We start from the raw sequence: 14,362 nt of genomic DNA, 5'->3' as shown, positions 1-14,362 counted from the left end.
TCTCCACACTGTTCTCCAAAGTGGCTGCACCAACTTGCATTCCCACCAACAGGACCCTGGGATCTTAACCGATTGAGCCACCCAGGCACCTGAGTGTTAAGAATTAAATAAGGAAATATATATGAAGATATATAGATATTTAGAGAAAATAGAGGAAGTCTAACTGAAAGAGTAACTTTGGAATAAAGACCTGAAAGAAGTGTGGAGAAAATGAACTTGTGGCTTTTGGTGGAGCAAGAAAATTCCCAACAGAGGTAACAACAGGTGCAAAGGTCTGGGTGGTGACAGGGCTGAGGTCCCTGAGAAACGGGGTAGAGGCAGAGTGACTGCAAAGAGTATGTGTCTGTGGGTGGTGGAAGGGAGGTCAGAGTGGTGATGGATCCTATAGGTCATAGTGAGGACTTGGGCTTTTCTTTTCTTTTTTAAGATTTTATTTATTTATTTGACACAAGTAGGCAGAGAGGCGGGCGGGGGGGGGGGGGGGGGGGGCGGAGCAGGCTTCCTGCTGAGCAGAGAGCCTGACAAGGGGCTCCATCCCAGGACCCTGGGATCATGACCTGAGCTGAAGGCAGAGGCTTTAACCCACTGAGCCACCCAGGTGTCCCTTGGGCTTTTATTTATTTTTTTTAAAGATTTTATTTATTTATTTGACAGAGAGAGAGATCACAAGTAGGCAGAGAGGCAGGCAGAGAGAGAGGAGGAAGTAGGCTCCCCGCGGAGCAGAGAGCCCGATGCGGGGCTCGATCCCAGGACCCCGAGATCACGACCTGAGCCAAAGGCAGCGGCTTAATCCACTGAGCCACCCAGGCGCCCCTGGGCTTTTATTTTTAGTCAACTGGGAAGCTTTGGGAGGATTTTGAGCAGAGGAGCGGTATGCATAACATATGACTAATCAGGATTATTTGGCTGTGGTGTTAAAAGAAACAGGGACGTTAGGTCTGTCAGATTAAGCCTGTAAGAGGTGACGGTGGCATGGACTATGGTGGAGGTAATGGGAGCGGGGAGAAGTGTAGAACGTTTCGGTTTGATTTGGTAGAGTAGCTCGGGTTTTCTGAAAGACTGAATCTGAGGAGAGAGAGAGAGCGTCAAGGAGAACACTGAGGTGTTTACCTCATGCATTTAGAAGAGAAAAAGTTGGCATTAAGAAGAATATAGAAGGGGGCGCCTGGGTGGCTCAGTGGGTTAGGCCTCTGCCTTTGGCTCAGGTCATGATCTTGGGGTCCTGGGATCGAGCCCCACATCTGGGCTCTCTGCTTAGTGGGGAGCCTGCTTCCCCCTTTCTGCTTGCCTCTCTGCCTACTTGTGATCTCTCTCTCCGTCAAATAAATAAATAAAATCTTAAAAAAAAATTGACAACTCTTGGGGTGCCTGAGTGGCTCGGTCAGTTAAGTGTTAAAAGAAAAAAAAAAGAATATAGGAGGAATGAATTTTAGGATATGTTAAGTTTGAAATGATAATTATACATCAAAGTGGTCTTAGGATATCATGAAGGCAATTGGGAAAGACGCCTGAAGTTCTAAAGTGAGATCCAGACCGGAGAACTGAATAGAGAAGTCATGAACATAATAATATTAGAACCATGTGACAAGATGAACTCATAAGAAAGTGAGTATAGAATAAAAAGAAAAGAAACCTGAGGGCTGAGGGCTGGAGACTCAAAAATCTAAGTCTTACAAGTATGGGAAAAAGTCACAGAGATGAGAAAGAACTAGCAGACAGGGAGACAATGAGGTGGGTTGTCTGGCCCAGCTTCTTGCCTGGAGAAAATTTCATGCAAGGGTAACCTGAACAAAGTCCTGCGGTTTCCCTGAATTCTGAGGAGATAGAATTCAGAAGCTACCAAGGTGGCCGGGATTCATAGGACACAGTATCTATGCAGTAGCAAATTGCTCAGAAAGAAAGCTCTAGAAATCTATAGAAATTTCCCCCTCAGGTTTTCAGCTAAGTGTTCATTAGTACTTGCACATAAAGAACCAACCTGAGGCCAGAGAAAGAATACCACAAAGAAGCAGGTTGAACAGGTGTGCCCAGTTGGCTCAGTTAACTGACTGGTTAACTGGCTGCCTTCTGCTCTGGTCATGATCCCAGGTTCCTGGGATGGAGCCCCACATCCTGCTCCCTGCTCAGAGGGGAGTCTACTGCTTCCTCTCCCTCTGCCCCCACCCAGCTTCTGCTCTCTCTCTCTCTCTCTCTTTCTCTCTCTCGAACAAATAAATCAAATCTTTAAAAAAAAAAAAAAAAGAAGGATGAAAAAAGAAGAAGCAGACTGAACAATTCAGCACATCACACATGCCTGGTAATACTTTGTGCTCCCTCTGGCCAGAATGAAAAGACCTCCTAACACACAGCGGTCTTTTCATTCAAATAGAGTGCTCAGAAAGGTATTTCCTCAGTAGTAGGGCAAAATTAGCCCTGGACTAAAGGCTGCTCACGTTCCACCTAACAAAGCTTAAAAGCAAGCTTCAAAAGGATCAAACTGTTTCCAAGTAAACTAACTGCATGCCAGAGTGAAGCTCAAAATTATTTAAAGGAATTAAAAAAAAAACAAAAACCCTAGCACCCTAGAAGGTAAAATTCATTTAATGAAAACATACCAGGCATGAAAAGAGGCTGCAAATTATGACAATGAGAAGAAAAATCAATCAATAGAAACAGACACAGAAATGACACAATTGGTAGAATTAGTAGACGAAGACATTAAAACAATCATTACATTTAAAAGTCCCCTCCAGTCGTCAAGCATCTGCCTTTGGCTCAGGTCCTGATCCCAGGGTTCTGGGATAGAGTCCCTCATCTGGGTGCCTTGCTCAGCCGGGAGCCTGCTTCTCCTTCCTTCTTCCTCTCCCCCTGCTTGAATTCCCTCTCTTGCTCTTCCCCTCCCTCTGTCAAATAAATAAATAAAATCTCTAGAAAAAAAAAATCCCATCCATATAAAGCTGACCCTCAAATAATGTGGGTTTGAACTGCACAGGTCAACTTACAGTTGGATTTATTTTGATAAATACAGTATAGTATCATAAATGTATTTTCTCTTCCTTAAGATTTTCTTAATAACTTTCTTTTCTCTAACTTATTTTATTGTAAGAATACAGTGTATAGTACATATAACATACAAAATATGGGTTAATTCATTGTTTATGTTATCCATAAGGCTTCTATTCAACAGGAGGCTATTAGTAGTTAAGTTTTGGGGAGTCAATAAGTTTTGGGGTCAAAAGGTATATACAGACTTTCGACAGTGTGTGGGGGTGTCAGATCCCCAACCCCTCTATTGTTCAATGGTCAGCTATATTTGGGAAGGTAGAGGAAAGCATGAGCATAGTAATGAGAGATCTGGAAAATATTTTAAAAAGAGCTGAATCAAAATTATGGAATTAGGAAATATAATGCCTGAGATGAAACCCCCATCAGATGTGATTAACAACCACAAGACACCCTAAATAAAAGATTAGTGACCTTAAGGACAGTGATCGAGACTGTCCACAGCAAACTATGGTGAGTTAAAAAACTGAAAAGGCCAAGCATCAGTGAGTTGTGGTACAATAACAAGTGGCCTATACATGTTATTGGAGTTCCAGAAGGAATTGAAAGAGAAAGAGGAAGGGGCAGAAAAAACATTTAGAGATATCATGACAAAAACCTTTCCAAATTTGATGAACACTATACAGATCCAAGAAGTTCAACAAACTCCGATCAGGAGAAACATGAGGAAAGCCATCCCAAGGAACATCATAATCATAATGATAAACAGAAAATCTTAAGAACAGCTAGAGAAAAGAAGACATTATATACAAAGGAACAAAGATAAGGATGACAGTCAATTTGTCATCAGGAAGGATGCAAGCCAAAGACAGCAGTGGTTTCTGTCTTTAAACTACTGAAAGAATAAAACAGTCAACCAGAATTCTAAACTCAGCAAAAATATCTTTCAGAAACAAATGTTGAATGAAGACTTTTTTAGTGCAGAAAGACCTCATCATCAGCACACCATCACTGCAAGGAATGTTAAAGAAAGTCTTTCAGGAAGAAGGAAAATGATATCAGAGAAAAATCTACATATATCCAAAGGAGCGAAGAACACTGGAGATAGTAACTATGTGGGGTAAATATAGAATATGCTTTAGAAAATTTCCTTAAAAAGAGAATTGACTGTTGGCCACCTGGGTGGCTCAGTTGGTTAAGTGTCTGCCTTTGGCTTGGGTCATGATCTCAGGGTTCTGGAATTGAGTTCCACATTGGCTCTCTGCTCACCGGGGAGCCTGTTTCCCTCTCACTTTTCCTCTGTGCTCTCCTTCTCTCTTTCTGTCTCAAATAAATAAATAAATCTTTAAAAAAGAGAGAGAATTGACTATTTAAAGCAAAATAAGGTATTGTGGAGTTTGAACATATAGTTGATTTTTGTTATTCATGTAGTTATGTTTTTTCTAATTAATTAACATATAATATATTATTGGTTTCAGAAGGACAAGTCTGTGATTCACCAGTCTTATATAATACCCAGTAGTCATTATATCACATGCCCTCTTTAATGTTCATCAACCAGTTGCCCCATCCCTCCACCCCTTCCAACAACCCTCAGTTTGTTTCCTATGATTAAGAGTCTCTTATGGTTTGTCTGTCTGTCTCTCTCTCTGGTTTCATATTGTATTTTTTTCCTCTCTTTCCCAGATGATCCTCTTTTTGTTTCTTAAATTCCACATATCAGTGAGATCATATGATAATTGTCTTTCTCTGATTGACATATTTTCCTCAGCACAAAACCCTCCAGTTTCATCCATATCAATGTAAATGGTAAGTATTCATCCTTTCTGATGGCTGAGTACTATTCCATTGTGTGTGTGTGTGTGTGTGTGTGTGTGTGTGTGTGTATGAAATCGCATCTTCTTTATCCATTCATCCATCAGTGGACATCTGGGTTTCTTCCATAGTTTGGCTATTGTGGACATTGCTGCTATAAACATTTGGGTGCACATTTCCCTTTGGATCACTACATTTGTATCTTTGGGGTAGATACCTAGTAGTGCAATTGTTGGGTCATAGGGTAGCTCTATTTTCAACTTTTTAAGGAACCTCCATGCTGTTTTCCAGAGTGGTTGCACCAGCATGCATTCCCACCAACAGTGTACGAGGGTTCCCCTTTCTCTGCATCCTTGCCAGCATCTGTCATTTCCTGACTTGATAATTTTAGCCATTCTGACTGGTGTGAGGTGGTATCTCATTGTGGTTTTGATTTGTATTTCCCTGATGCTGAGTGATGTGGAGCACTTTTTCATGTGTCTGTTGGCCATCTGGATGTCTTCTTTGCAGAAATGTCTGTTCATGTTCTCTGCCCATTTCTTGATTGGATTATTTGTTCTTTGGGTATTGAGTTTGCTAAGCTCTTTATAGATTTTGGATACTAGCCCTTTATCTGATATGTCATTTGCAAATATCTTCTCCCATTCTGTTAGTTGTCTTTTGGTTTTGTTAACTGTTTCCTTTGCTGTGCAAAAGCTTTTGATCTTGATGAAATCCCAATAGTTCATTTTTGCCCTTGCTTCCCTTGCCTTTGGTGGTGATGTTCCTAGGAAGATGTTGCTGCGGCTGAGGTCAAAGAGGTTGCTGCCTGTGTTCTTCTCAAGGATTTTGATGGATTCCTTTCTTTACATTGTGGTCCTTCATCCACTTTGAGTCTATTTTCATGTGTGGTGTAAGGAAATGGTCCAGTTTCATTTTTCTGCATGTGGCTGTCCAATTTTCCCAGCACCATTTGTTGAAGAGGCTGTCTTTTTTCCATTGGACATTCTTTCCTGCTTTGTCAAAGATTAGTTGACCATAGAGTTGAGGGTCTATTTCTGGGCTCTCTATTCTGTTTCATTGATCTATGTGTCTGTTTTTGTGCCAGTACCATGTTGTCTTGATGATGACAGCTTTGTAATAGAGCTTGAAGTCCGGAATTGTGATGCCACCCACTTTGGCTTTCTTTTTCAATATTCCTTTGGCTATTCGAGGTCTTTTCTGGTTCCATATAAATTTTAGGATTATTTGTTCCATTTCTTTGAAAAAAATGGATGGGATTTTGATAGCAATTGCATTAAATGTGTAGATTGCTTTAGGTAGCATAGACATTTTCACAATATTTGTTCTTCCAGTCCAGGAGCATGGACCATTTTTCCATTTCTTTGTGTCTTCCTCAATTTCTTCATGAGTACTTTATAGTTTTCTGAGTATAGATTCTTTGCCTCTTTTGCTAGGTTTATTCCTAGGTATCTTATGGTTTTGGGTGCAATTGTAGATGGGATTGACTCCTTAATTTCTCTTTCTTCTGTCTTGTTGTTGGTGTAAAGAAATGCAACTGATTTCTGGGCATCAATTTTATATCCTGACTCTTTACTGAATTCCTGTGCAAGTTCTAGCAGTTTTGGAGTGGAGTCTTTTGGGTTTTCCACATATAGTACCATATCATCTGCAAAGAGTGATAGTTTGACTTCTTCTTTGCTGATTTGGATGCTTTTAATTTCTTCTTGTTGTCTGATTGCTGAGGCTAGGAATTCTAGTACTATGTTGAATAGCAGTGGTGATAATGGACATCCCTGCCATGTTCCTGACCTTAGTGGAAAAGCTTTCAGTTTTTCTCCATTGAGAATGATATTTGCGGTGGGATTTTCATAGATGGCTTTGATAATATTGAGGTATGTGCCCTCTATCACTACACTCTGAAGAGTTTTGATCAGGAAGGGATGCTGTACTTTGTCAAATGTTTTTTCAGCATCTATTGAGAGTATCATATGGTTCTTGTTCTTTCTTTTATTAGTGTGTTGTATCACATTGATTGATTTGTGGATGTTGAACCAACCTTGCAGCCCTGGAATAAATCCCACTTGGTCGTGGTGAATAATCCTTTTAATGTACTGTTGAATCCTATTGGCTAGTATTTTGGTGAGAATTTTTGCATCTGTGTTCATCAAGGATATTGGTCTGTAGTTCTCTTTTTTGGTGGGATCCTTGTCTGGTTTTGGGATCAAGGTGATGCTGGCCTCAAAATGAGTTTGGAAGTTTTCCTTCCATTTCTATTTTTTGGAACAGTTTCAGGAGAATAGGAATCAGCTCTTCTTTAAATGTTTGGTAGAATTCCCCTGGGAAGCCGTCTGGCCCCAGGCTTTTGTTTGTTTGGAGATTTTTGATGACTGTTTTAATCTCCTTACTGGTTATGGGTCTGTTCAGGTTTTCTATTTCTTCCTGGTTCAGTTTTGGTAGTTTATATGTCTCTAGGAATGCAACCATTTCTTCCAGATTGTCAAAATTGTTGGCATAGAGTTGCTCATAATATGTTCTTATAATTGTATTTCTTTGATGTTGGTTGTGATCTCTCCTCTTTCATTCATGATTTTATTTATTTGGGTCCTTTCTCTTTTCTTTTTGATAAGTCTGGCCAGGAGTTTATCAGTCTTATTAATTCTTTCAAAGAACCAGCTCCTAGTTTTGTTGATTTGCTCTATCTATTGTTTTGTGGGTGTTTTTTTTTTGTTGTTGTTGTTGTTGTTTTTGTTTCTATTTCATTGATTTCTGCTCTGATGTTTATGATTTCTCTTCTCCTGCTGGATTTAGGCTTTCTTTGTTATTCTTTCTCCAGCTCCTTTAGGTGTAGGGTTAGGTTGTGTATTTGAGACCTTTCTTGTTTCTTGAGAAAGGCTTGTATCACTATATATTTTCCTCTCAGAACTGCCTTTGCTGTGTCCCACAGGTTTTGAACCATTGTGTTTTCATTGTCATTTGTTTCCATGAATTTTTTCAATTCTTCTTTAATTTCCTGTTTGACCCATTCATTCTTTAAAAGGATGTTGTTTAGTCTCCATGTATTTGGGCTCTTTCCAAATTTCCTCTTGTGATGAGTTCTAGCTTCAGAGCATTGTGGTCTGCAAATATGCAGGGAATGACCCCAGTCTCTTGATACCTGTTGAGACCTGATTTAGGACCCAGGATGTGATCTATTCTGGAGAATGTTCCATGTGCACTAGAGAAGAATGTGTATTCTGTTTCTTTGGGATGGAATGTTCTGAATATATCTGTATGTCCATCTGGTCCAGTGTGTCATTCAAAGTCTTATTTCCTTGTTGATCTTTTGCTTGGATGATCTGTCCATTTCAGTGAGGGAAGTGTTAAAGTCCCCCACTATTATTGTATTATTATCAATGTGTTTCTTTGATTTTGTTATTAATTGGTTTATATAGCTGGCTTCTCCCATGTTAGGGGCATAGATATTTAAAATTATTAGATCTTCTTTTTGGACAGGCCCTTTGAGTATGATATAGTGTCCTTCCTCATCTCTTATTATAGTCTTTGGCTTAAAATCTAATTGATCTGATATAAGGATTGCCACCCCAGCTTTCTTCTGATGTCCATTAGCATGGTAAATTGTTTTCCACCCCCTCATTAAATCTGGAGGTATCTTTGGGTCTAAAATGAGTTTCTTGTAGGCAGCATATTGATTTATTTTTAATCCATTCTGATACCCTGTGTCTTTTGATTGGGGGCATTTAGCCCATTTACATTCAGGGTAACTATTGAGAGATATGAATTTAGTGCCATTGTATTGCCTGTAAGGTGACTGTTACTGTATATTGTCTCTGTTCCTTTCTGATCTACTTCTTTTAGGGTCTCTCTTTCCTTAGAGGACCCCTTTCAATATTTCCTATAGAGCTGGTTTGGTGTTTGCAAATTCTTTCAGGTTTTGTTTGTCCTGGAAGCTTTTTATCTCTCCTTCTATTTTCATTGATAGTCTGGCTGGATATAGTATTCTTGGCTGCATGTTTTTCTCATTTAGTGCTCTGAATATAAAATATTTTATTTATTTATTTGACAGAGAGAGAAACAGCAAGGGAGGGAACACAGGCAGGTGGGGAGGCAGAGGAAAAGGGAGAAGCAGGCTTCCCATGGAGAAGGGAACCCCACACAGGGCTCCATCCCAGGACCCTGGGATCATGACCTGAGCCAAAGGCAGACACTCAACGACTGAGCCCACCCAGGCCCCCATCTCCAAATTTTAGAGACTACTGTAGCACCTTCACCTTTCCTTCCAGGGGATGGGTGTTTTGCCCCACTTCTGCCTTTTGCTGGGCCCCTGTTAGGAGAGGGGTCATGCGACCATGGAGCAGTTTATGGCAACACGGAGCAGAAAGCCAGTGTCTAGACTCATTGTTCTCAGAAGCTTCCCCACTCTGATGCCTGGGAATTCTGCTGCACTCAGCAGTCCCATTCTTCTTGTGACACCAGGGATCTTAAGACCACACTGTCCCACTGGGATTCCAACCTGCTTCACCACCTGAGCAGAAAGGGGTGTTTAAGCCAGGGACGTCCCCCTGCTGTAGCAGACTTCTAAAAGTTCTGATTTTGTGCTCTGTTGCTTATAATACTTTGAGGTATCCTCCTTAAGCCAGCTCCCTCCCTGCTGCTGTATCCTCTTTTGCATCACCATGAATTCAAGTCTCTGCACCTTTTACCTTCCAAAAAGTGGTCACTTTGCTATTTGTAGAATTGTAGCATATATTTTCTCAGATTTTTGATTGATTTTGCAAGAGTTCAGGATGATTTGATAACCACCTAGCTGAATTCCTGGGACCAGATGCACTTAGAGTCCCCTGCTCATCCATCAGCTTAACTCCTCCCACAAGACTTCACCTCTTAATATCATCACACTGAAAGGTAAGTTTTCAACATATGAATTTATAATCTTCTTGCACTTAGGAACCCTAAGCAATAGTTAGGGGCATTTTTTTTTATATTGCAGTAAAATATATGTGGTAAAATTTACCATTTTAACTATTGTTTAAAAGATTTTATTTCTTTATTTGAGAGTGAGAGAGAACACAAGCAGGGAGAGAGACAGAGGAAGAGGAAGAAGCAGACTCCCCATTCAGTGGGGAAACCAACTCAGGGCTTGATCTCAGGACTCTGAGATCATGACCTGAGCTGAAGTCGGATGCTTATCCAACTGAGCCACCCAGGTGCTTCCCCCCTACCCCATTTTAGCTACTTTTTAACTGTACAGGTCAGTGACATTAAATACTTTAATATTACTGTACAACCATTACCACCATCATACAGAGATCTCCAGGACACTTTCATTTTCCCAAACTGAAACCCCATAAGCCATTAAACAATAGCTCCCCGATTCCCCTCACCTCAACCCTGGAAGCCATCATTCTACTTTTTGACTCATAATTTGACCATTCCAGGTAGTTCACACGAGTGGAATTATATATGTCCTTGTTACGGACATTTTTCACTTAGCATAATGTTCTCAACATTCATCTATGTTAAAGCTCATGTCAGAATTTCTTTCCTTTTAAAGACTAAATAATACATAATACTCCATTGCATGTATGTACTATCTTTGGTTTATCCATTCATCTATCGATATTGGAGTTGCTTCTACTTTTTGGTTATTGTGAATAATGCCACTGTGAACCTGGGTAAATGAGCATCATTTTGAATCTCTGCTTTTGCTTCTTTTGGTATACAGCCAAAAGTGGAATTGTGGATCATGTGGTAATTCTATGGATCTTTTTTTGGTGGTGGGGGGATTTCCATTCTGTTTTCCACAGCAGCTACACCATTTTATATTCTCACCAACAATGCAATTCTCAAGGATTTCAATTTACCCATATCTTTAGCAACACTTACCTATTTCTTGTTTCTTTTGGTTTTCAGTAGTAGCCATCCTAATGAGTGTGAAGTTATACCTCACTATGGTTTTGATTTGCTTTTCCCTAATGATTATTGATTTTGAGCATCTTTTCATGTGCTCATTGGCATTTGTATATCTTCTTAGGAGAAATGTCTATACAAATCCTTTGATTATTTTTTAATCAGGTTGGATGCTCTTTAATGTTGAGTTTTAAGGGTTCTGTATGGGGTGCCTGGGTGGCTCAGTAGGTTAAGCTTCTGCCTTTGGCTCAGGTCATGATCTCAGGGTCCTGGGATCAAGCCCTGCATCAGGCTCTTTGCTCAGCAGGGAGCCTGCTTCTCCCTCTCTCTCCACCTGCCTCTCTGCCTGCTTGTGATCTCTCTCTCTGTCAAATAAATAAATGAAATTTAAGAAAAATAGTTCTGTATATATTTAGGATACCATTCTCTCTTATTAGATATTTGATTTGCATGCATTTTCTCCCATTCCTTTAGTTGCCTTTTCACAATGTTGATATTGTCCCTCAATGAACAGAAGTTTTAATTTTTTTTTCAGAAGTTTTAATTTTTTTAAAGAGATTTTTATTTTACTTATTTATTTGGGGGGGTCACAAGTAGGCAGAGTGGCAGGCAGAGGAAGAGAGAGAAGCAGGCTCCCTGCTGAACAGAGACCCTGATACGGGATTTGATCCCAGGACCCTGGGATCTTGACCTGAGCCAAAGGCAGATCCTTAACCAACTGAGACACACAGGCACCCCCAAATGTTTTAATTTTGATGAAGTCAAACTTAATTTTGTTTTGTTTGCTGTGCTTTTGGTGTCATATGCAAAAAATTATTGCCAAATTCAATGTCATCAAGCTTTCCCCCTATACTTTCTTTTAAAAATTTTAAAGTTTTAGCTCTTGTGTAATAATTTTTATAATCTTAATTAAAAAACACATAACATAAAATATATTATCTTCAGGTATGGGGGGTTATGGGTTCAATATATGAATTTGAGGGGGACACGATTCAACCCATAATGGCAGGATTTCCACCTTTAGGCTGTACAGACATCTATAAACCAAAGTGATATTTAAGCAAATAGTCCTTAATTATCTGATTTATTTGCATAAATCTCTTCAACAAATTGAGCCAAAACCAACCAACCAACCAAACTCTGGCTTCTTTCCTTTCATGGTATATTTTATGATCTGTGTAACTGCAGGGATTAATCCCCCATCCCACCCCACCAAACTAGGAATTTCTATATGTTTTAGTCACACATATACACTGAAGTGGCTTCTTTAGGGGCACCTAGGTGACTCAGTTCATTAAGTGTCTGACTCTTGATTTTATTCAGGTCCTGATCTCAGGGTCATGAGATGGAGCCCTGTGTTGGACTCCATGTTCAGCAGGGAGTCTGCTTGTCCCTCTCCCTCCACCCCCCATCCACTCTCAAGTAAATAAATAAACAAACAAACAAATAAAATGTTTAAAGAGCCTTCTTTAAAAATTAGGTAAAAACCCATATAATTGAATTGATCATCATGACCATTTTTTTGGTATACAGTTCAGTAGTATAAAATACATTTGCATCATGGTGAAACAGCTCTAGAACTTTTCATCTTGCAGAACTGAAACTCTATACCCATTGAATAACTCCTTTTTTCCCTCTCTCCCCAGCCCCTGGTAACCACCATTCTACTTTCCATATGTCATGAATTTGACTACTTCAAACACCTGATGTAAGTGGACTCATATAGTATTTGTTGTTTTGTGTCTTTCTGTATTGTATGGATGGGGGTTTTTGTGATTCGTCCTGCATAACCAACCACTTCGACCTGCATATATGCAGGCAGGCTAAAGAACGTTGTTTGTGAGACCAAGTGACCTTGGGAGCCTGATCAATTGACATGAGCTAGCCTCCAGGTCAGAACTGACCCTTCCTGTCTGGACACCAAGAGCTGTAAATCTTACCTTGCATCTCCTCAAGCTCCAGGCTGGGCTGGCCCCCAGAATGGAATCCGGAAGGGGAAGCAAGCACACCTAGCCCAGACTCCTTGAAGATGTAAAGACATGATAACATAGGCATGCAGCTTGCTCCAAACTGCACGTAGGCAAACAAATGTTTAACTTCAGATCCCATCATTTGCCCTATAAACATGGCCCTTATGGGGTTGGTCAGCTGGAAGTCTCACCTGAGAGGAGGACGTGTTGATGAGTCCTCTCAAAAGCATCCTCCCAGTTGAGACTGGCTGTGTGCCCAGGGGTTTCCCAGTGGATGAGATTGGATGTTGTAAGTATGTGATGTGATATCATTTAGTCTTATTCTCCTTTCCTGGTTACTGTTGCCCTCATCTATGTGCAGAGTTCCCTCTTCTTCTTTTATGTTTCTATTACATTTTTATAATATCAATAAAGTGGCTTTTCCCCTTCAAAACTGAGAGTGTAGCTGCTGTGAATCTTTTGTTTAGAACACTGTCTTATTTCACTTAGCATGATGTTTTCAAGGTTCATCCATTTTGTGACAGATGAAAGGTTGCATGGTGCATTTCATTGTATTTATGCACATTTTGTTAATTCATCCACCGCTGGACCTTTGGGTTCCAAGCTCTTGGCTTTGTGAATAGCACTGCTGTGCATATGGGTGTGCAAATGTCTCTTTGAGATCCTGCTTTAATTTCTTTTGGATATGTATCTAGAAGTAGGATAGCTGGGTCATACAGTAATTCTATTTTTAATTTTTTGAGGAACCACCACACTGTTTTCCATAGTGGTTGTACCATTTTTTACAGTCCTACCAAGAGTGTCAAAGGAATCCAACTTTCCATATTTCTGCCAATACTTGTTATTTTCTGTGATTTGTTTGTTTGTCTGTTTGTTTTTTGTAGCAGCTATCCTAATGGTGTAATGTCTTACTGTGATTTTGTTTTGCATTTCTCTAATGACTAGGGATATTGAACATCTTTTTATATACCTGTTGGCTATTTGTATATCTTCTTGGGAGAAATTTCAATTCACATCCTTTGCTCATTTTTAAATTGGGTTATTTGATTTTTCGTTGTTTAGTTGTAGGAATTCTGAATATATTCTGAATTGTCTCCCTTATGAGATGTATGATTTGCAAATATTTTTCTCCCATTCTTTAGGTTGCCTTTCACTTTGTTGATTCTGTTCTTTGAAGCACAAAAGTTTTTAAATTTGTTTTGTTCCCATTTGTCTATTTTTTCTTTCATTGCTTATGCTTTTGGTGTCACATCCAAGAAATCATTACTGAATCCAATGTCATAAAGATTTTCCCTATGATTTCTTCTAGGAGTTATATATTTTAAGTCTTATATTTAGGTCTTCAATCCATTTAGAGTTACTGTTTGTTTATGGTATAAGGTAAGTGTCCAACTCTTCTTTTGTATGTGGATATCCATTTTTCCAAACTAGATATTCAGTTGAAGATACTGTCCTTTCCGCATTGAATGCTCTTGGTACGCTTATTGAAAATTATCTGTGGGGCACCTGGCTGGCTCAGTCAGTAGAGTACGTGATTCTTGATTTCCCAGTTATGGGTTCCAGCTCCAAGTTGGGAATAGAGAGTACTTAAAAATTGCTCAGTCAGTTAAGTGGCTGCCTTCAGCTCAGGTCATGATCCCAGGGTCTTGGGATGGAGCCCTGCATCTCGCTCCCTGCTCGGTGGAGAGCCTGCTTATCCCTCTCCC

This window comes from Meles meles, chromosome 2, assembly GCF_922984935.1.
Source record: "Meles meles chromosome 2, mMelMel3.1 paternal haplotype, whole genome shotgun sequence".
Lineage (NCBI taxonomy): Eukaryota > Metazoa > Chordata > Mammalia > Carnivora > Mustelidae > Meles > Meles meles.
The sequence above is the reverse complement of the archived record's forward strand: the minus strand, read 5'-3'. Positions refer to the sequence as shown.